The 23,795-nt window shown below is 43.4% G+C and overlaps 1 long non-coding RNA gene across 2 annotated transcripts in view; it reads right to left on the bottom strand.

Annotated features, from left to right (window-relative positions):
- The window catches only part of LOC131998723 (uncharacterized), a 115,303-nt gene extending 94,991 nt beyond the window's left edge, over positions 1-20,312 (bottom strand). The window contains exon 1 of one of the 2 annotated variants that reach the window (XR_009398835.1): positions 20,224-20,312. This is a non-coding gene — a long non-coding RNA (uncharacterized LOC131998723). The remainder of the gene's footprint in view (positions 1-20,223) is intronic. The other variant, XR_009398834.1, reaches the window with a different exon arrangement.
- Between the last annotated feature and the right edge of the window lie 3,483 nt (positions 20,313-23,795).

Here is a 23,795-nt window from a genome sequence, read left to right as displayed (position 1 = left end):
GACATTCATGTTGCTTCTTATTTGAAATAGTCCCCAGAGTGTTCTCTCTGCTTTCATTTTCCTCTACCTTCAAACAATCTACCACATCTGCTGAAAGAGAGCTTCCTAAAATGCAAATCTAATTGCATCAGGCTCTGCTTAAAACCACCTTTTCAGCCATCACCCAAGCCCACCCCACGCCGCCCTACTTCACCTCAGGGACAGTGAAGTACAAACTCCTTAATATGGCAAAGGAACCCCTGCCCCATCTCCTGCAGCGTTACCCTCCCCCACTCCAGCCATGCTAACTGGCAGCTCCCTCTGCTGTGGTTAGTGCACCAGCAGAGGCCTCCCAGCTCCTCTCTGCCTAGCTCACCTTTCATGTTCTCCAAGCAGCTCAAGCACAGCCTTCAGAGGGCTTTCTCCATCCTCATCTCCTTGGCTGAGTTAGAGGCCATCTTCTGTTTCCCATTTTACACAAAAAGTTTCCACTCTGTTTGAAGCAGTTTGAAGGTTCTCAACTCCAGCTGCAAGCTAAAATTCACCTGGGCACCTGAGTGCCCAGAACTCAACCACTGCGATTCTGATTTAATTGCTCTTGGAATCAACATGATTCCCATGTGCGCTGGGCTTCATGTTTCTCAAATTTCACTGTAAGGAGCAATCACCTGGGGAGCTTTTAAAAATGAAGGTTCTGATTCAGCAAGTCTGGCTGGGATCTGAGATTCTACATGGTTAATAAGCTCTCAGGTGATGTCAGTGATACAGTTCCACAGACCACACCTGAAATAGTAAGGATCTAAATAAACTCTGACATTGGCCAGCCCATCTGCAGGCAATAAAACTGTAAATAGACAAAGCAAATACAGAAAGTCTTTCCCTGTCAAGGAAAACAGATGTTGCTAAAACATCTGACATAGCCTGGTTCCAGAAAAATTTATGAGTGTCTGTAATAACTGCAAGGTTGTAGAAGGTATTGTCAGCTAAGGGTGTAAAGCCCAGAGTGAAAGTGACTTGCCCAGAATATCTCAGAGAGTAAACAGCAGGACATGATCTAAACTCAGAGCACTTGATTCCCCAGCCTATAGACCATTCAGTAGATTCAGTGCCAGGAAGAGATGCTGAAGACCATCACACCAGGGAAGTAGCATTCAAGCAGGACATGATCAACATTAGCAGGACCCAGGTAAACATTTGATACAGAGGTGGCTAGAGCAGTTCGCTCAAAAGAGATCCCAGCCACAACCACTAATGAGAAAGGCAATAGGGAAACTGGTCACTTGAGCCCAAAGGTACTGAATGAACCTAATTTGTGTTCCTGAATGAACCTAATTTGTCATTGTCCAATGGCAAATGACCTTGGAAAATGTGCACTGTGGAACTCTGGACTATTCCAATGTCTTTAAGTATCTTCACGACAGCAAGAATGCCTTATTCATGTTAATATTCCCAGCATCTAGCACAGTGTTTGACACACAGAATTTGCTGGATCTCTGTTTAATAAACCATAACCAGAAAAAGTCGTGGCTTTCTTTACATAACTATATCTATCTATGTTGTGGCCACTCTCCATCCTATAGGATAAGATGATACCCAGCCTGCTGCCTGACTTGCCCCTCTAAAGAATTCCACACGTTTCTGAGTGGGAGCAGGACGGTAGAAGCAGGCTATAGTATGAGTTTCCCCAGGCCCTTCACACATGTGTATCAAAAATATAAGGATTAGAGGCATAAACACAGTAGTGTTTATTCTTCCTGGAGAGCCAGGCAGGGGTGAACAACTTATTATTAAGTGGAGGGAGAGAGGGAGGGGCAGTAACCTCACTGGTTTTCCAGGGAGCAGAATTGTTGGTCAAAGACAAGAGAATCATTGAAGGATGTGTTATACTACCTACAGGTTGGAGAGCATGGGCTTTAGGGGCAGAGAAATCTGAGTATGAATCTGAGTGTGGTCACACATCACTTGGCACAAGTTCCTTAATTTACTAAGCTTCGGCTTCCTCATCTATAAAATGGAGAAAATAAGTAACTTTCTAAGAGGATTGCTGTAAGGATTAGATGAGATAATTGTGTACTTAACACAGTGTCTAGGATACTGTAGATATTAAATTATCACAGTTTAGCAACAGTACCAATGGAGAAGGCTTCAATCTAACTGTGGCTGCATGACTAATTCTAGAAGCAAGAGTTAAGGTCACCATTGCCAGAATATACGAAGACTGAAAAGGTATCTTTTTATTCTTTTTTCTTTTCTCTTTTTGAAAACTGAGATATATTATTTCATATTAATTATATTAACCATATTTTGGTTTTTTCCTCGGTTACTGTATATGAAGTAAGTAGGTGCTAGATACACTGAATAGAAAAGGAATGGCTAATTTTTTCCTCTCAAATCACTGCCACTTATTTGGGGTTGGCTGCCAGGAACACTGTATTAAGAGGGATGTTGATGCCAGGTCCAAGTTTAGTGAAAAAAGAGCTATGATTGATTAACAGCATCTGTAATGAGCTGTGACAATCACTCACTTAAGCATGTGAAGGCTTGTCGCACCTCGTTTTAATCCAGAGGTGGTGGAACTGTGGATAACAACAACTAGGAGGGGTCACAATGACACCAGACGGAACGGACAGCAATGGCAGGCTGTAGGTGGAGAGACGAATGAACAGTCTTCCGCTGACCTCGAGACATCTTTTGATACAGTCACAGTGTGTGTGTGTGTGAGTGTGCACGGGCATTAATTTCCCCTCCACACCTACTCTTCACCACCCTCCACCCTAGAAGCTGACCTCTATCCAGTATATAAACAGGGTGGTGTACCCCCTTGCTCTGGTTGATTTGGCCAATAGAGAGTCGGAAAAGGAGATATGTGTGAGAAAACAGTGAGAGCAAAGTCATTATTCCCCTGGATCTCTCTGCAGGGCTGCTTCAGGCTAGCTAAGGTCCCTTAATATGAAGTCATTGATCCTCTCAGAGCAGATGACTCTTATGTGATTCTTGTTCCTTTAGGTCTCAAAAACCATTTCCTCCTCCCATCCCTTTAAAACAAAAGAGGGTAACAGCTTCAATGTTACAAGCTCTAGGGTACAGCACTATCCTTGATGGTTCTCCTCACCTATACTATTATACATAGCCCCTTTGTAAAGAAACACTATCAAACTATATTACTTTGAAAAGATCACCCACTTCCCTTGGACCCCTGACTGACAGACTATGCCTTTGGGTTGCCTCTATGTTGGAAGTGAAGTGAGCATCTGCAGAGACACACATAAGACAGAATATGCCAGGCTGGGGGTTCTTCTACATCTAAGAAGAAGGATATGTGTCCAGTGGCCAGAGATAGCAATACAGATGCCTACCACCCCTACTTCTCCATCTATCTTAAACTGCCCACCAATGATCCAGATCTGTCTCCGCACAGCAGTGTGAACTGACTGAGCAGAATTAAGTCCACCATTAACAATCTCTAATTTGACCTGATGGCACAAGATGTCACATACTATTCTGTTTCCCTTGATGGGAAATTAAAACTCAAAAACTCATCATCCAGAGGCCAATGAGATGGAGAGGTACAGACAGAGAGGGTGCCGGCATCAGGTTATCGGCAGAGAATCTGACTGAGGAGGACAATGGGGTCCCGCGCTGCTAGTCACCTGCCTTTCTCACCAGCCTGCCCTTTCTGAGGCCAAGTTGTAGAAGTCTTTCTTGGTTTCTACATTTGAAGAAAAAAGTGCACCTCTGATCCTATTCCAAAAAAAAAAAAAAGAGAGAGAGAGAAAGAAAGGGACAGAAAGAGAGAGAGAAGAAGAAAGAAGGAAGGAAGGAAGGAAAGACAAATAGATCCCTGTTCACCACCCTTCAGCCATCTAAGGACCAATATTTCATGATCAGCAATGCACACTGAATCAGGACAAGAAAAGTGAACCTGCAAATGTGAACTCTCCACCCTCAAGGCAAAGGTGCTGCCCTTGAGTACAGCATCCGGCGATGTTGTGAATCATACACTGATTCACCCGCACTGATAGGAAATCATACCTGAAAATCCCCCTGTGGACTAAGGTGATCCTAGTTCTTAGTAGGACACAGACCCCTCAGAACCATTCAGCCTCCCCCCAGTGTCCAGCATCCAGAAATAAGGCCTCCATAGCAAACACAGGCGAGGTGGAGAACTATAGCTCTCTCTCCTATACAAAGGGAAAAAATAATGCAGGATTTCTCTGAGAAGGCAGGTTGTGAGAACAATCAACACTATTTAGGGAAACAAAACAGACAGGAATTAGGGCCAAGGAGGGTTGCAGGTCTCTGCCCCTTAAGCTAGGAAGACAGTAAATCTCACCCCAATTCCATTTTAGTAAGACTCTTTTTAAGCTTCTCCAACCCTTCAATTCACTATCTTCAATAGTCTTTTCGTCTCTCAAGGTCCACATCAAATGCCTTTTCTTTGGTCAAGGCCTCTCCGACCCCAACCCCTCCCATTCCTGGTCAAACTTAACTGTTCCTTTCTCTACACTCTTAAAGAATGCTAATCTTTTCTTTAGCATTTTTTACTTTCTAAGATATGAACATGTTTGCCTCCCCCAAATGATGTGTGAGCTTGCTAATGGCAGGATCTGTCTTAGTGATTTCTGAATAAAAATGGTCCCTAGATGGTAGTGGAAGAATATTAAATGTTCAGTGAGTTTGACAATGACAGACTCTTGCTATCAATTGGAAATTGGGCAGCCTCCCTTCCCACACCTTACTCTCATCATTTTTCCAGATATGCCATTGGTGGGAAAGTAAGGGAACCTCCAATGCAGGTAGAGCTGATTTTCACACCGTCATAAGCCTGGGTTCCCACAGAAAGTGGAACCTGAGGCAAGGACTTCTGGGAACAGAAGTAGGTACGGAGGGGGCAGGAAGAATGAAAAAGGGAAGGAGGAAAAGTCAAAATAAGGGTTGTTATCAACCTAGTCCCCTCTTGGGTGACTTGGGGGGTGGAAGTTCCACTGGGGACACTCTGAAGAGCTGTGGAGAAAGTACCTCAGAATTGCACACCCCCAAGGCCAAGAAGATGGAAGAATATATCCAGAGGCTCCAATTACCCATTCATCAAGGATTACCTACGGGATCCTACCTACCTCATACTTTTGAGTGTGTGGCTACGTCCCAATGACTGAACAAATGTCTCCAGGAGGCCCTGGTGATGATAGCAGAGATGCCCCAGGACAGAAAGCAAGTGATAAATGCTGCAGTTGAGGCGAGGTGCAGTCAGATCATCCTGAGCAGAGCTGGTTGCCACAACAACAATTAGAGTAAAAGGTGAGCCAAGAGGATGGGATGCGGGCCACAAGAAGGATCTGACACACGTGTTGGGATGATTCTTATTAGCCATTTATGAGTTCTATCCATCTTGGAGACTAAGTCTCACTAATCCTAGCATTACTCACTGTTAAGCTGTTAGCAAAAAGAAAGTGTTGCATGGTACAGCTAGAATTTCCCCAAGATTCCCCAGGCTGTGGGTACAGAGCCCTGATAAACACCCAAATTTCAATGGCTTGAACCTTGTAGCTTCTAACTAGCTCTAGCTTCTACCTCCGGTTTGCCTGCTGTTTGCCAGCTTCCCCCAGCTATTTCTCCAGGCCTGCTAAGGGTGCTTGACACATAGAGATGGATCTGTCAGCTGTGGTCGCCATGTTCTTCCTCTCCTGAGTGAGAACCCCTGCTGTATAGCCTTTCCCAAGCAGCTCTTTCCTGCCCCCTCTGCTGCCATGGTCACACTGAGACCACACTGAAAGTGGAACCTTCCTTGCTCCCCACCCTGCCAAACCCTCCAGATGCCAAAATGACACATTGCGTTCCACTGTCCTGGTGCCAGGGCCATGTCACCAGGCATGGGAAGATACTTCTTTCCCCCAGGTCATACTTGGGGCCGAGAGGCCACTAGCAGTGCTTTATCGGACCCAGAGGCTCAGTCAGGAAAGGCAGCTCCCTTGGCTTCAGCTCTGGTGCAAGGGTTGAATCTCCTATCTCCCTTGTCCTCTCTCTCCCTACCCTCCACCACCAACAACACAGCTCACACAGAATGATCTCCTTCCTGCTTCAGACAAAAATACACACCCTCAGGCAAATAAACTCAAACAGAGCCAGCAGCTTGCAGCCCACCTCTGCGGTGCTCGGGACATGCCCAGGCAGGCCCGCACACCAGCAGCGCTCACAGCCTCAGCCCACGCCATCTCTCCCCATCACAGCAACTCTCTGATATCTTCTATACACCAGCACTTATGTGCATTGGGGCTTAGAGTCCCATGGATGCAAACAGTTTGGCACCAAAAACTCCTAAGGGGTTTGTGGGTTTTGTTTTGTTTTTTTTCCTATAGCTACAAAATGAAATCTCATCAGACATTACAAATAGCTTTTTTCCCTGGCATTCCCTCACAACACTTCACATTAAAAAAAAAAAAAAAAAAAAAAAAAAGATTTTATTTATTTATTTGAGAGAGTGAAATAAAGAGAGAGAGATTGAGAGAATGGATGGGAGGAGGGGCAGAGGGAGAAGCAGACTCTCCACTGAAGAGGGAGCCTGATGTGGGGCTCCATACTAGGACCCTGGGATCATGACCTGAGCCGAAGGCAGACGCCTAACAGACTGAACCACCCAGGTGCCCACATCACCTCACTTTAAAGAAAAATGGGTTTTTGGTTGATAGAGGTACTTAACCTCCAAATGACCTTCCCTCCAAGATCCATGTGGTATGAGTAACTCCAGTACACACAAAGGTTTTCCGGGTATATTCTTAAATGACAAATTTCCCTAAAAGTAACCTTCACGGATATCCAACATCAGTCCTCGGTTGTGCCCATAGAAAAAAAATGTGTTCACAATGTGCTACAGCTTGGTCCAGCTGTTTGAAGAACAACGGCTGATGACAGCCCGGAGCAGAAGAAAACGGCAATAAAGTAAGGCGGCACATTGACAGCTGAGATCTAGTATGACATCTATGAATGGCTCTGCGGCTCCAGGGTTAGATTGCTCTCACTTCAAAGAAGCCATCCATGAGCTCTGTCAATCAGCAACTCAGTCATGCATACATAAAATTCTTAACCCCCATACCTTGCCTAAAAAAGAATTTAAAAAAATTCTTAAAGATGATGCTTGAAAAGCAATGTATAGACCATACACATTTTATTAGGGAATGGTTGCATTTTTCTTCTCAACTAATTTATAAACTGAGTTGAATTTTAATCCAACCTTTCCCATGCCTCCCTTTTACAAAACAAATTCAATTTATTATTCTCTGTGGACTTCAAATAAAAAAGTAACATCAAAGTCGAACAGAAAATGAAAGCCCCGGTTCAAACATTATTTTGTTTTCCTCTCCCAAGTAAATATTTGCACTTGCTGCAGGAGCTTATGCTGATATGTCTGTCAATTGAATACCTAGTTTTATGAGAAGGTAAGTAGCCAGGAACAAAGGGACACAAACCAAAGCTCCCCTGTGCTCTCTTCTGAGTGACCTCCAGCCGACTGTGCAGATGACCTGTTTAGAAGGAAGATGATTTGGTCTCCATGGAAGCTCAGCGTGTAGGCTCTGCCTTGACAGATTGACAGCTGTGCTAAATGATGTTGAAATTACATGTAATAGATTGTAGATTATGACTATTGTCCAGTAAGTACTGAAGAGCCCCATGCAGTGAGAGGGGACTCAGTTTGGTTATCTTCATACGCTTCATTCCAGAGGAAAAAGGCATAGGTTCTTATTATAAATTGGACTTTTTGTTTGTCGAGGGAGGTGGTAAGTACCACAGTAGTTTCACTAATTAGAAGCTATAAACCCAGAACAGCCATTGCCACTCTTTCCTAGAATGAAACATAGCCGTGCTCGGTAGGTACCTTTCCGGATGCAGCTCTACCCCCAATTTAAAGATAGGAATAAATGAAATGTCCGATTTTTCAATGTCATAATAGTAAATTAGAGTATAATTAGCCCAAACTGGCATTTGGAGTTTGACTCTTTCGAAAACTAGTGGGCTGCTGACCTGCTCCTGATATTTATTTACTGATATGCATGACTTTCTGTTCTGTTTTGCCTGTATAAAGTAGGAGGGTGGGGTTTGTAGGAGGATGCCCAGGAGAGAGAAGAGCGATGGAAAGGACACAGGTGTCAAACCCCAAGGAAATGGAACAGACGAGCAAGAACAGACCTGAAACTGATACAGTTAAGATGGGCCCCCCTAAGGACTCCCCAAAATGAGGAGGAACTAAATGCCTGTATGAGAAGGTAGAAGTGTAATGTCTGAAAAATGTGCCTTTTAAAATACTACCATATCTGTTCCCCAAGACTGGGAGCTGGAGGATACAAATTACCCTGCGGACCTGGGTTTAAACAGTATTCCCTTTGTCATAGGACAACACGACATGGGTCATGCCCTACCTTTATCCTTTTAGAGCAAAGTTGGCGTATTGCTCAGTAATTAACATCCCTGACCAAAGCACTTGAATCTCTATAATAACAAAACAAACCAGCAGTTTATTAAGCCACTGGATAGAGGAGAAGAAAGTGGTCAGGAACACGGGAAGAGAAAATAAGAAAGATATTTTACACTTCACCAAAATATGAAGTCGCATTTCATGTTGATCTCCCCCAGCATACTATCACCACCACCCCCCCCACAAAAATAAAGCATCAGTCATATGGAACTAGCTCCCTTTCTGAGCTAAACGGACCAGTTTAGACAAGCATGCATATTGGGTCCAGAAAGCCACTTCAGGAACTAGGGTCTGAAGTCACTGAGTGTCAAAGAAAACTGCCATCATGCAGTCACACATATTGTCTGGGGGCTAGCTACTAAGGTGTGCCTGGCAGACTAGCAGAAATGCAGAATCTGAGCCCCACCTACTATGTTTGCCCCAGAGATTTACATGTACATTAAAGTTCATCCCAGCTCAGGTGATCAGTCTTGATCCTTCAAATGTATTGAGAGAGGCCAAAACGGAGAATTTAAATTAAAAAAAAAAAAAATAGGATGCCTGGGTGGCTTAGTCATGTAAGTGTCTGATTTTGGCTCAGGTCATGATCTCAGGGTCCTGAAATCAAGCCGTGCTGGGCTCCCTGCTCTGCAGAGAGTCTGCTTGTCCCTCTCCCTCGGCCCCTTCCCATGCTCACACTCCCTCCCTCTCTCCCTCCCCATCCCATCTCTCAAATAAATAAATAAAATCTTTAAAGAAATCTGAAAATAGTGAAGGTGCTGTCTCATCCTTTCTTTCTTGCCTCTCCCATTAAGAAAAGCTTCCCAAAATGCAAAAGCACGTGATTTTGTATAAGGGAGAGAAATAGTACACACACACACACACACACATATATATACACATATTTATGTGTATATATTCACAAAAAAAAAAAGAAACACAGGACAGATAAAACAAAAACAATCTGGTTACTTAGAAGGTGTGAGGGAAGAGAACAGGGTAGAAGGGATTTAAGAGGGAATGACAGCTCTCCAAGTATACTTTTTGGTATAGTTCTGATTTACAGGAGCCTGATAACATTCTGCATATTCGAAAAATAAAATAAGGGACTCCTGGGTGGCTCGGTCAGTTAAGCATCTGCCTTTAGCTCAGGTCATGATCCCAGGGTCCTTGATCGAGTTCCACATCAGGCTCCTTGTGTAGCAAGGAGCTTCTCCCTCTGCCCACCGCTCCCTGACTTGTTCTCTCTCTCTCTGACAAATAAATAAATTAAATCTTAAAAATAAATTAATTAAATTAAATTAAACCAACAGTGACAGAGGGAAAAAAAACCTAAACCAAACCAAAAAAAAAAAATGTATTTCAAGTGAATTCTATAACTATAGTGAAGAAGATAAAAATGAAACGAAGAACTAATCCAAGTAACTTGTGAGCATAGTATTTGACTGTACAGATGGTCCCCCAACTTATGATCGTTCAGCTGGCGATTTTTCAACTTTACAATAGTGCAGAAGAAAAACGTATTCAGTAGAAACTGTACTTCAAATTTTGAATTTTGATTTTTTTCCTGGGATAGCAATATGTAGTACAATACTCTCTCATGACACTGGACAGGGCCAAGGAGCCTCAGCTCTCAGTCAGCCCCGTGATCACAGACAGATGGAAACTTACAACCATTGTGTATCTGTGCAATCATTCAGTTTTTCACTTTCAGTACAGTATTCAGTTACATAAGACATTGCCATTTTATTATAGAAGGGCTTTGTGGGAGCACTGGGTGGCTCGGGTTGGTTAAGTGACTGACTTTTGATCTCAGCTCAGGTCTTGATCTCAGGTCATGAGTTCAAGCCCTGCATTAGCCTCCATGCTGGGTCTGGAGCCTACATACATACAAAAAAAATAAAATAGGCCTTGTGACCGATGATTTTGCCCAACTATAGGCTAATGTAAGTGTTCTGAGAACGTTTAAAATAGGTTAGGCTAAGCTATAATGTTTGATAAGTTAGATGTATTTCACGTATTTTCAACTTACAATGGGTTTATCAGGACATAACCCCATCATTTGTAAGACCCTAGTGTTGGGTAAGATTGATTGACGACAAGAGTTACAAACAAATCTTGAACTCCTTTTTTTTTTTTTAAGATTTATTTATTTTAGAAAGAAAGAGAGCAAGCAAGCAGGAGGAGAGGCTCCTCAAGCAGACTCCCCGCTGAGCACGGAGCCCAACACAGGGCTCAATCCCAGGACTCTGAGATCGTGACCTGAGCCAAAATCAAGAGCCAGAGGCCTAACTGATTGAGCCACCCAGGTGCCTCCCTGAACTCTTTTAATATCTTTGTTTCTTGTACAGTTATTGGCACAGCAATTCTGAAGTTTTGTTAAATGTATTGGAGGAGTGAACAAATGAGTACATGTATGATGTTGTTGGGAATCAAGGACTGGTGCCTGCTTGAGACACACACCCTTAGTCACATGTAAGGCTATTTACCTGGGGCTAGCATCAGGTATACTTTATATGGGAATCAAGACACACAATAAGACATAGACACAGGGAGTTCCAGATGGATACACAGAGGAGAAGGCAAAGTGGAGATGATGAAGGTAGAATGGAGAGCGATGCAGCCGGAGGCCAAGGATTGCCTACAGCCACCATAAGCCAGAAAAGACAAGAACAGATTCTCCCCTAGAACCTCCAAAGGGAGCATGGCCTTGCCCACACCCTGATCGCAGACTTCCAGCCTCCATATCTGTGAGAGAAAACATTTCTGCTGCTTTACGTCCCCAAATGTGTGATAATTCGTTACAACCTCAGGAAACCTGCAAAGTAAGGGTACTATCATCTCCACTTCCTAGATAGGGCAATAGAGGCATAAAGAGTTCAAATAACTTGTTCAAGTTCCAGAACTAATCAATATTTTAATAGTAAATGTTAACCCAGGAAATGTGATTCTAAAGACAGCCCTTTATAATCTCTATTTCAGACTCTTTCTGCCACACGCTCATTAAAGATAACAGCTACCTGGAGTAGCCATCTTTCCACATCAAAATGTGATTATGTAGAAAAGGAAGTCACAGAACCATATACAGGGATACTTCGGTAAGTAAGAGTGGAACCTTACTGTTAGTAAAAGTTCATGGAAAGGCTGGGTAATGAATTAAAAGAAATAAATACCAAGCTGAGCTCATAAGAAAGGAAAATCCAGTAGCCAGAAAAGAAGGAACCTAAAACCAGAGCAATAAGTGGATGAGTAAGGGCAGGCGATTAACATCCACGGAGGAGCAAGAGGCTTAGTCTTGGAATGAACAACCAGGGAGTAGGAACTGAAACCCCCCTTTAAAGCCAGGACTCATGAAGGGCCATCCCTCAGTAAAGTGTGACGAGACATAAACTCTACTTGCCCCCTAAAGGAGGTTGAAGAAAGCTGGTCCGTGCACTGTATATGGGGAAAAGAGCCCCCATTAGAAACAGCAGGCCCAGGTCTGTTCCACACACATACGTGAGGTCTGAATTCATAAAAACCAGGCAGCATGAGAATCTCCAGCCAAGAAATTAATGTAAATATGGACCCCACATAGGTGAAAACTCTGGGACTTCAAGTAAAAGCAAACACAAAGCTGCTTAGAAACAAACCTTAAGCATCTGCATTTGGCTCAGGTCATGATCCCTGAGTCCTGGAATGGAGCCCTACATTGGACCCCCTGTTCAGTGGGGAGTCTGCTTCTCCCTCTACCCCTCCTCCTGCTTCTGCACAAGCTTTCCCTCCCACTCACTCTCTCTCTCTCTCTCTCTCTCTCGCTGAAATAAATAAATAAATATTTAGAAACAAGCCTTCTAAACCCTAAAACATACAGAACATTCTAAGGCACACAAACACATACAAATAAATACAGCTGGGCTGAAAATGAGCTCAAAATTTAAAATTCCAAAGAACAGGAGAAAAGGGTTCACCATGAGGAAGAGTCAACAGTCATTGCAAACAGAAAGATCTGGGTGTTCAATAATATGACAAACTGAAAGCCACTGTTTCAATAATTGTGTTTCAACTGATAAAATACAAAGTCTCGAAACCTTAAGGAGAGAAGAGGCATTGTGTAAAAAGAACTGGCAGGTCTGAAAATGACCAAATGAAACTTCTAGAAGCGAAAATATAAAATTCAACAGGTAAAAGAGCAGGTTGGAGACGGTTGATGAGAACACAGATGGGAAGAAAACACCCAAAATACAGCAACAAAAGATAAAGAGATGGAAAAATATGAGAGAGCAATTAAGAGAGATGAGAAAGTAAAAAATCTATCTCATTAGAATTCCAGGAGAGGGGTGCCTGGGTGGATCAGTCCTGAAGCGACTGACCTGCCTTCGGCTCAGGTCATGATCCCAGGGTCCTAGGATCGAGTCCCGTATCAGGCTCCCTGCTCAGCGGGAAGCCTGCTTCTCCCTCTCCCACTAACCTGGCTTGTGTTCCCTCTCTCGCTGTCTCTGTGTCAATTAAATAAATAAAATCTTTAAAAATAAAAAATAAAATAAAGCAACTGCTTATAAGAGTAAGAGCAGAGGTTCAGGGAAATAAACAAGGGTGGTGGAACACTCAGAAGCTAGTTAGAGCAAGGAGTTTTCAAGGGCAAGGTGACCAGAGCTCAAAGAAAGCAGAAGTGAAGAAGGTTGCCCAGAACAGTAGCTATCCCTTCAGTGGACAGATGCAGCTGACCCCCAGTAAACTGGCATGGGGGGAGCCCACGGAATAAACACACCAATCTCACTCTCCTTGGCCCTTGGAGCCTCTGCTGGTGCATCACACTAATGCAACTCTACTGGAAGCAAAAGGGCAAGAGAAGATGTAATCTACCCTTTAACCTTCCCGGTTCAGGGTCTTCAAGTAAGGCTAATAACAGCTCTCCCTCCTCACTGTAGCCCCAGGGTACTTAATCAGTTTTCCTAAACCCTGCCCCCACCTTTGTAAAGAGCCCCAGGGCAGTATGCTACTGCCTCCTGCTAGAATCCTGACATCCTTTACAGGTTGGCAAGTGTGTGTGCATTATAAGTGGAAAAGAGAGAGAAGGGAGAGAAATACAGAGAAAGCCTACAGGAAAATATACCGAAATGCTACCATTTCAATGCTACCATTTTAGTGATTTGGGTTTTTTTTTTTTTTTTACTTGCTATATTTTCTCATTTTTCTATAGTTAACATGAAATACAATGATGCAAAATATCAATCTTTTAATAATGCTTAAAGTCTATAGAAAGTAGAGATTCTTAATCAATTCATTCCCCACTTGACTGACATGCCTAACCCAGACTCCCTGCTGGCTATCAGAACTACAGACACAAACTAATGGGGGGGGGGGGGTTGAGAAAATAAAAGAGTCAGGATTCAAACCAGGTACTGAACTATGGTTTTGTAAATGGTGAAATGTGTATACATAAGGTTATTTAGAGACTTGCTTAAACTCAAACATAATCTCCCAAGTAAGGCAGGGCCAGGTTGTGGAGGCCTGCGAAAGGCAACAAGAAGTCCTATGAAAACTGAGGCAATGACGTGTTTAAAAAGACAACAGTGTAATCTCATCTCAGACTATCTAGAATGCTTCAAGAAATAGGTGAACCTTCACTTTGGCCCAAACGGAAGCTTGGCGTTATAATGTATAACGCTTGCTAGATTTTGTTATTAATCTACCCTCATAGCTAATCATTGCTTGAAACCCAAATATCCATATGCTGAGGCTTGGGGTGACATCTGGCTTCTGATGGATTAGCAGGCAGGTCCTCTTGCGTGCGAATGTTGCTACCTGGAAAGGGACACATCCGGGCTCCTACTGAAGTCTGCGGGGCTGGATTTAGAGGGAAGAGCGCCATCTACTGAACACTGCACAGCCTAACGGTTCCCTGTGTGCTTTCCCTTTCCAGCCTACTGGTTGATTGTTGCAGCTCAGACTAGCTCATGAGAATTTACAAGATTTCAGCGAGGTGTTGGAGGAAAGGGACCCTGTCACCCCAGAGTAACATTTCACTATATGAAAAATCCCAAGTCTTTGGCAAGAACTATGTGTTCTTAACATTGTAGTGCTATTAGGCAAGGATAATGATTGATAGAAGTCATTTTACTCTCAGTCAGATACAAGTGTCAATTTCTCGGAGTTTATATGAGAAATGACATCAGCAGCACAACTGTCTGGTGAAGACTGCGGAAGGATACAAGAGCTAGTAGAGCCAGCTAGAAGCCTTTTGGTTCTTAACAGGAACCACTTCTTCCTGACACCCCTGCCTGCACCCCTGGAGGGAATACCTAAATCCTACTTTTGTCCTTTATCTGTAACAGAAATTCATGTGCAGGTGAAGGAGACGGGAGGAGGCATGCCGATCACCTGTGGTCATCCTATTTTCTGCAAAAAGTAGGCTTTTGTACATTCAAGTGAGGCAGAATAAACAGGCTTCAGCTTAGAGAGCAGCAAGCAATGGGACTCGGTGGGTCAGAGAGGCTCACAGTAGATTCCACCAACCACTGACAGAAAGCTTCACAAGGGACTAGCAGTCAGTCTCTTCCGAGATGAAATGCAAATGCGGCTGTCTTTGGGCTATGAGTCAAACCCTGATTGGCATGCAAATGCACATATATTCCTTCCAGCTCCAAAATTCTATGGCAACTTACACCCACATTAAACTATGTGATAAAACACAGTTCAGAGCTGCATCAAAACCAGCGCTCCCTGAAATGCAAATCAAAACCACAATGCGGTATCACCTCACACCTGCTAGAGTGTCTATTATCAAGAAGACAAAAGATAACAAATGCAGGCAAGGATGTACAGGGAAGGAAACCCTTGTGCACTGTGGCTGGGAATGCAAATGGGGGCAGCCACTATGGAAAACAGTATGGCGATTCCTCAAAAAAATTTAAAATAGAACGAGCATATGATCCAGCAATCTCACTTCTGCATACATATCCAAAGGAAGTGAAATCACTATCTCAAGGAAATATCTGATCTGCTCTATTCATGCAGCATTATTCACAAGAGGCAAGATATGAAAACAACCTAAGTGTCTGTCGACAGAGGGATGGATTTAAAATATGGTGTGTGTATATACAATGGAATATTATTCAGCCTTTAAAAAAGGAAATCCTGCCATTTGTGCCAACACAGATGAACCTGGAAAGCATGATGCCAAGTGAAGTAAGTCAGACAGAAAAAGATAAATATTGTATGGCATCACTTATGTGTGGACTCTTCACCAAAAAAAAGATAAATTCCTAGAAATAGGGAGCAGAATGATTGGCTGAGGGGTGGGGGGAGGGGAGGGGTAGGGTAAAGTTGGTCAAAGGGTACAAACTTTCAGTCATGAGGTAAATAAGCGCTGAAGAACTAATGTACAGCATGGTGATTATAGTCAATAACAGTGTGTTGTATACTTGACATTGGCTAAGAGAGCATTTCTTAAGCATTTTCACCAAAAGCAAAAAAAAAAAAAAAAATCTAACAATGTGAGGTGACAGAAGTGTTAACTTGGTTATGGTAAACTTCTCACAGTGTATACAGACACCAAATCATCATGTTGCACACTTGAAATATATTACAATTTTATTTGTCAACGATACCTCAGTAAAGCTGGGGGTGAAAAAGAGAGTGCCCTCAGCCTTTATTACTACTGCATGAATTCCTGCGCTATCACCCAAAAGGCTGGAGGAGTTTCTTCTTCAACAGCTGTGCCCTTGGGTCTATGACATTTCCCTGGCTGTGTTACTTCTCTCATTATATCCTCCTTATTATAGAACTGAAAACTCGGGTTTAGAAAAAAATATCTCCATACCTCCATAAAAAAAGTTAATGTACATAGTAAGTAATTATAAGAATGCCACATTCCACACCTTTAATTGCTTTGTATTTCATTCTTCCTGCCCAGGCAGGAGTCACCTCACCACTCGTACTTTCACTCATTCATTTGTTGGATTTCCAGCCATCTGTGTTGAATTCCACCATCTGGCTATCTTAGAGTGCAATGACATAGTAGCTGGGTTTTATGGGTTTCCAACAGAGTGAAGTGCTCTCTATTATTTCAGCAAAGTTTTAGTACTATGGACTGGCAGCCCCAAGCAACTTTTGTTAAATCATCTTTGGTACTTCTACCAATGATTAGACTTTCAAGAGTCACACGTATTCAGCAAATCCCCCGTTTGGCTTGGTGCTGCTAACCACCTTCCCATTTCATATCAGGACCGTTACAGGGAGAATATCTCTGTCTCTGTCTCTCTCTCTCCCTCTCTCTCGCATACACACACACACACACACACACACACACACACACACACTTGTGTGTGATGGGGAAGCATGAAATAAAAAGCCTTCCACGTTCCGTGGTGCTTAGCAATCCTTCTCTGTGTTCCAGTCTCATTTCTCACATTCACAATCTCTAAATTGTATCTCCCTTCCTAAGGCTCCTTGCCTCACCATCTCTCCTCCTTCTGCACAGAGAGAAAAACGGCAACATGAGGAATGAACTCCTTTCGTTTCCTGCTCTCCCATTTCCACCTCTTTGTCTCCCCTCCTAACCATACCTCTGTCCCCAGGCAGATGTCCCTCCTCTTGTTCAGGACTAGTCTTTCCACCTGAGCTTCCATTCCAACATTTCCCCCTTTCTCAGAGACAAGAAAGAAACGGAGGAAGAGATAAAGAAAGAAAAAGGAGAAAAGGAAGAAAGCAAGCAAGCAAGTGGAGATGGAGGTGAAAAGAAAAGAAACAGACTACAAAGGGTAAGGAAGGGAAGGGAAAACTTCCTGAAGACAACATGTCTCTGATTTTCACTCAATCTCTTTGCTTCCCACACAGACCAGCTACCCTTAAGAGTGTGCTCTCAGGGTACCTGGGTGGCTCAGTCAGTTAAGCCTCTGCCTTCGGCTCAGGTCATGATCCCAGGGTCCTAATCAAGCCCAGCATTGGGCTCCATTCTCAGTAGGGAGCCTGCTTCTCCCCCCCGCCCCCCCCCCTGCTCATGCTTTCTCTCTCTCTTCCCCGCTGCCCCCACCAAATAAATAATCTTAAAAAAAAAAAAAAAAAGATTTACTTATTCAGGGCCCCTTGTTGGCTCAGTCAGCTAGACATCTGCCTTCACCTCAGGTCATCATCCCTGGGTACTGGGATCAAGCCTTATGTGAGGCTCTCTGCTTTGTGGGGAACCTGCTTCTCCCTCTGCCTCTGCCTGTCACTCTTCCTGCTCTACTTGAGTCTCCATTCTCTCACGAACTACTCTTCCATCAACTGAGTGCAATCTGGGTTCACTCTCCACCACTTACCTAAGCCCTAACTGAAGTAGATTTGTGTGAGGATATGTGTAGTGCCTCAAAGGGTGCCTGGCACAGGGTGAAGCTCAATAGCAAACTTCTCTGGCCAGTCTCACCCTAGTCTGTAAACCATATGGGAGCTTCCGAGTTCTTCCTTGACTTGACTTGTCTATGTCAGTGATGCCTTCCCTTCTGAAATTCCCCTTATTTACTTCCAGATCTCTCCTCTCTCCTGCTGTTTGTCCTATCTCTAACTACCTCTTCTACCTCCTTTTAAGGATCCTACCCTCTCAATGCCTTAAATTAGGACCATTTTTAGTCTTCAACTCTTGGTTTTATACTCTGATTGGGTGACTCTATTAACTTCCACAAAAGCTTTACCATTTCCATTCATTTGACAAATACATAATGGGTTCCTACTATATACCTGTTCTATAATCCTCCTCACTGGACCTCTCCATTGGAAGGAGACACACACACACACACACACACACACACACACACACACACACAGTTATTCTTCATTCTCTCCTTCCTGTTTAAGTAAACGACACCCATCCGCCAAGTCAGTCAAGTAAGAAAGTAGTAATAATGTTAAAATTGCTTTTTACCTACCCCACATCCAAAGAATCACCAGATCCTGTGGATTCCACCTTCTAAATTCTCTAGACTCTCTCCCAGTGTCTCCAGTCTCCTGGCTGGCTTCCATTCACACTTCATCCTTCCTCATCTGAATTACGGCAGCAGCCTCTTCACTGGCCTCTCATGTCCATTTTAGGTCCCTGTCAAGCCATTCTCCACACCGGCCTTTCTAAAACATGATCTAGTAACAGCATTTCTCGGTCTAAAAAAATTCAGTGGCTCTCACTACCCCAGTATAAAATCCAAATCCATCAAAGTGTCAGTGATCTGGCTCCCACCAACCTGCCCCAATCACGTCTTGACACCCACTGTCCTACTTATACTCCGTGTCTGTGGTTTCCCCTGCCCTCCCGCGCCTCCTCGACTGTACACACTGGTACCTCCTCCCAGATCCTCTTCACCTCTTCCTTTCTGTCCAGGTGGGTTCTCATTTCCAGACTCAGATCAACTGTTATCTCCTCCAGAATACTTCTCTGTCCTTTTCCCTCACATCCACAGTGTGAAACAGGTGCTGCTTGCCAGGGAAACCTAAAGCACTCTGTACTTCCCTCTGCAATATAACTTATCACGCACTTGTAACTGACATTTACATAGCCATCTGCCCTATGTTTTAAGCTATATTGTAAGCTCGCCAAGGCCAGGCAGGGGCCATTAAGATTCAGTATCAACAGTACCTATCACAGTCCCGAAAACATAGTAGGTATTCAATAAGCGTATGTCGATTCAATGTTGGTAGAGTGAAAGCACTACAAAGCCTTCCCTGGCCTCACCAGCTATGGTGCCAGAGAAGTCACAGTAACAGTACTAACTCAAAGCCCAGTGAATTCAGGCCCCATCTTTTCACATGACAGCCTGCAAATATACACACATACACACATCCGCACACACAGGGCAAAGTGCTCCAGAAGGGCTGGCCTGTGATTCCTTCCACCTGCCAGAGCTCCCTGTTCCACCTGACCTCACCATGGTCTCCAGCAGTCACAGATGCCCCCTTTCTGGCACCTCCTTTCTGGTGCCCTAATTCCTTGGGTGGTCCGTGGCAAAGAAGAGGTGGAAGTCAACAGAGGAAGCCAACCTCCCTTCACTAAAGGTGCCCCCAAACAAAACAGTTTGTGCTATAATTTATGACATACCTGTGGGTGTAATCTTTTTATCACTAATCTGTGTCCCCCCCTGCTCTGCCTGGAGCCACAGGTAGACTAGTAGGGGTTGCTGTCTGAGAGAAATATGAGTATTGGACACAAGGCTGACTCGGTCACTTTTCCTTTCCAAAAATTACAGCATTCTTTACAGAGGAAGTTCATCTGCCCGGTTCCTCTCTCCCTCTGCCCTGCCCCTATAGGGCACTGGCTATGAATGATTCTCATATATACCCAAGAGGGACTCCAGTCCTCACTGTTCCATGCATCAGACACCATGCTGGCACTGGGGCCAAATGGTCAACCAGGCAGACATGCCATCACAGAGGCAATAGCACAGAGGTGAGAGGCAGGCTGCTGGAGCCATAAGGCCTGGGTTTACATGCTAGCCCAGCTATCCTCTAGCTTCTGTGACTTTCAGCCTAATATTTTAACCTCTGGGTGCCTCAGTTCCCCTACCTGTAAATGGGTGAAAATATAGTACCTATTGTATAAGGTTGTTATAAGGAACAAGCTAATTCATGCTCAATAGCACTGCGTGTCACATAACAAGTCCTCTATAAAAGTTATCTACTATTATTATCATCTAGTGGGAGATAAACAATAAAATAAAGAGATCAATGAGCAAAATAATTACGAGTCATGGAAAGTGCTAAGAAGGGAAGGAACCAGCCACACAAGCTGGGAGTATAAAATTCCCGGCAGGGAGAGTCCCTGAGATGGAAAGGAGTTTGGTGAATCTTACCACTAGAAAGAGGGTTCGTGAGCTGAGCAGAGTGAGCCGGGCCCCGAACAACACAGGAAGAGGAGAGGGAAAATCAGATTGTGTGAGACTGATGGGCTGCGGCAGAAAATTTCAATTTCATTCTGTGTTAAATGGAAAGCCATTGGAGGGCTTTAAACGTTATCTAATCTACATGTTTTAAGATTACTCTGACTAATGGACTGAAGGGTAAGCAAGAGGAGAAACAGGAAGATAATTAGGAGGTGATGGCCGGCGTCCAGGATAGAGACAGCAGTGGCTGGCACGAGGGGGTGGCGGTGGAATACAAGGAATCAATGGCCTAGGGAGTTATCTGTGGAGAAAATCCAGTGGACTCTGCAACAGGGCAGAGCTGGCTGAAGCAGTAAAGGTTAAGAGAAGGTGAATTATCTCCCTAATGTAACCTGAAAGAGAGAGAGGCCTTTATTTGTAAACATGGGTTTGGTTTTCCCTGGGAGACACACAATCACTACTGCCCACAGCACAAAGCAGTGATTTCCTGGGAGCCTACAGAGGCTAGAGCTCTGGGCTTGGTAGAAATGACTTCCTTCCAGGAGAGGGGCATAGATAACTTCTTTTTTCTGTGATACATGTACCTGAAACCACTGTTTTTTAAGTCATCAAACTTATATTGATAGACCCTCTAAATAATAAAACTGCATACAAAATACGTATTAACTATAATAATCATGAAAGAATTAAGTGACATGTTTTAGGTCACTTCGATTCATATTTGATAGGTTATGTGTGTTTTGTGGTACTCTGTGGGCCCTTCTATTGTAAATATATGCAGTATATTTATGAATATCTTATAAAAATTACAATCTAATTTTGTTTTAAATGATTAGATTGATTTTATACTATTTTCCTTTGTAAATATTGATGACCATATGCATGGCTGTTTTATATGTTACACTTTTAGTCAAGAATTGTAGCCCTGAAAAGGGAAATGAAATTTCTTTCATGACAGTTTTTAGAAACCAATTCTAGCAAAAGTGGGGTCTGCTTATGAGCTCTGTTTACTTTTCCTGGGGTGAGAGTCACACAGCAGAGGTTTTAGAGTCATTGTTTAGTATCCTCTTTCCTCTGCTCCCAAATAATCGAAGCTTTCTCTCTCATAATAATATCTCTTGTCACTAAAAATGTAGGGTCCCTCTAAAAACAATATGACAAAAACATGACAAGTGCAAGAAAAATAATCAAATCAAATCAGCATTTATTTATCAAATAACTAATACTTGAACTCCTTTCTCTATATATTCCACTTCCAAACTTCATTATTTTATCCAACTAAAAGTAAAGTACATATGGGTTGGGCCACCTAAGGAAGTAAACAGGTACTTAAATAGACTGGGGAAAAGGTATAGTCAGAGGAAAATAAAAGAAACCACCCAAATTTAGGGGCTACTGGCTCCTTATGCACTTCTCTCAGATGGCTTTCTTTAAAAAAGAGAGAGAGAGAGGTTTTATTTATTTATTTGAGAGAGAAAGAGAACATCAGCAGAGATGGAGGGGCAGACGGGCAGAGGGAGAGGGACAAGCAGACTTCCCATTGAGCGGGGAGCCAGATATGGGGCTCAATTCCAGGACACCAAGATCATGACCTGAGCAGAAGGCAGATGCTTAACTCACTGAAACATCCAGGCGCCCCTCTAGACCACTTTCAAGATAAAAACTCAAGAGAACTGGGGCACCTGGCTGGCTCAGTCAGTGGAGCGTTTGACTCTTAACCTCAGGGTTGTGAGTTCAAGCCCCATGATGGGTATGAAGCCTACCTAAAAAAAAACAAGCCAACCAACAAACAACAAACTCAAGAGAATTAACATTTGTTGCATATATAAACTTAGGGAAGACTAGGCTAATGTGAAAGCAAATGGCCTTCTTAGGAAAGTCACGTTTCTTACTAACCATAGAACAGGCAAATTCAGCACATGGGTAGGATAACACGATGAAGAGAATAAGCAGAGCCAGCACTAGGAGATTAGGACAGAGTGTGTGAGAAGTCAAGTCAATTTCCGTTTATTCAATTAATGCATGGATGAAGACCAGCAGATGGGAAGCCAGCCAAAGGACTCAAGGTTAAAATGTATACATTGAGTTGAACATTATGCAGACAATAATTCACAAGTTTGGGGCTATTTCAAAATGTCTGAACTAGAAGTTTCTCAAATCCATTGCTAAACTAGGAATTCTATATAATAAGCTCATAAACAAATAAGTGGGAGTCTGAAGTGAAGGGATGAAGGCAGACTGCATGCCTCCAAAATGGTCATCCTTCATGTTAATGTGAGAGGATGATCTGCTTCTTAACTACCTTGATGTTAAGGATGTTTCACCCATTTGGTCAGTATCCAAGATGCCATGCTCAACTGATTGTCTAAGACTAACTCCTAGGGCCCAGCCAAAGTGCAGGGAAATTATCAAATTTAAAGGAGAACAAATTCAAAATGGCTATTTTTAAATGGGGCACGTCATTTTTGAAGGCTAAGGGGAAAAAACCAGAGAAGGAAAGTAGGAATACAGAGGGCTATGCTGCTATTAGAAATTTCAACAAAATAAGAGAATACCCACACCCCAAAAAAATTTGAAGAAGGACCCAACTGGTCTCCCTGCTTTTGTCCCTGTGCTCCCACAATCTACTTTCAACACAGAATCCAGGTAATTCTATTAAACACAAATCAGATCATGCCCCTTGTCTCTTCTAAACCTTCCAATGACTTCTGACATCATTCAGAGTAATTGCCAAATCTTGTAGGGCCCCAAGCTATTTAAATGGTTAGGACCAGAACAGAAGGCTCCACAAGACATCTCTTCCTTTTTTGGCTCCCCAGTATCTATACAGCCTTCCCAGCTAGGGGAAATCCTTTGCACGGTATGGTTCTCAGAGGAGGTAGGGCCTACGGCAGTGAAAGAGGGACTGTTCCCTGTCCCCAGTCTCTAACCAGCAGAACAATCACATGACCCAGGCTAGGCCATTCTGGTCTGAATTTTTTTATTAGGGAAATGATCTGCAATGATGGAATCAAGGATGCAGTGGCTGTCACATTATATATGGTGGCTGCATCCCCACCAACGGCAAGCTCTCCATCTTCAGGGGTGCCATAGTAGCAACCCAACCAGACTGCTCTTGCTTGTAACCCTGGTGCATTCATACCTGCTGAGCTTTCTTTGGCTCCTACCCATTTTCTGAGGCTGGTTCTATGACCTCTTCTCTGATTCTGAGAGTTGTTATGACCTTCTAATAAATTCCTTTTCTGCTTAAATTAGCCAGAGTTGTTTTCCGTTGTTTAAACCTAAGACTCAAGACAGGTAAAATGAGCTTTGTTGCACATCGATGAATCCTTGAATACAGAAGAAAAAGGCTAAAGTCTAGTAGGGCATGCTGAGAGCCAGCTGGCTCTGAATAAAGTAGAAAGAATTGAGTTTCTTGGGGCACCCAAGGAAAGGTGGCCTGGGATGTAATCTTGAAGGAGAGAGGGGTCTGAGTACTAGGACTGAGGAACCCATGAAAGGAAGAGATCAGGAAAAAAATTGAAAAAATTTTTGTTCCAATG

Source organism: Mustela nigripes, chromosome 13, assembly GCF_022355385.1.
Source record: "Mustela nigripes isolate SB6536 chromosome 13, MUSNIG.SB6536, whole genome shotgun sequence".
In the NCBI taxonomy this organism is placed as follows: Eukaryota; Metazoa; Chordata; class Mammalia; order Carnivora; family Mustelidae; genus Mustela; species Mustela nigripes.
This window is presented reverse-complemented; position numbering and strand designations above follow the sequence as displayed.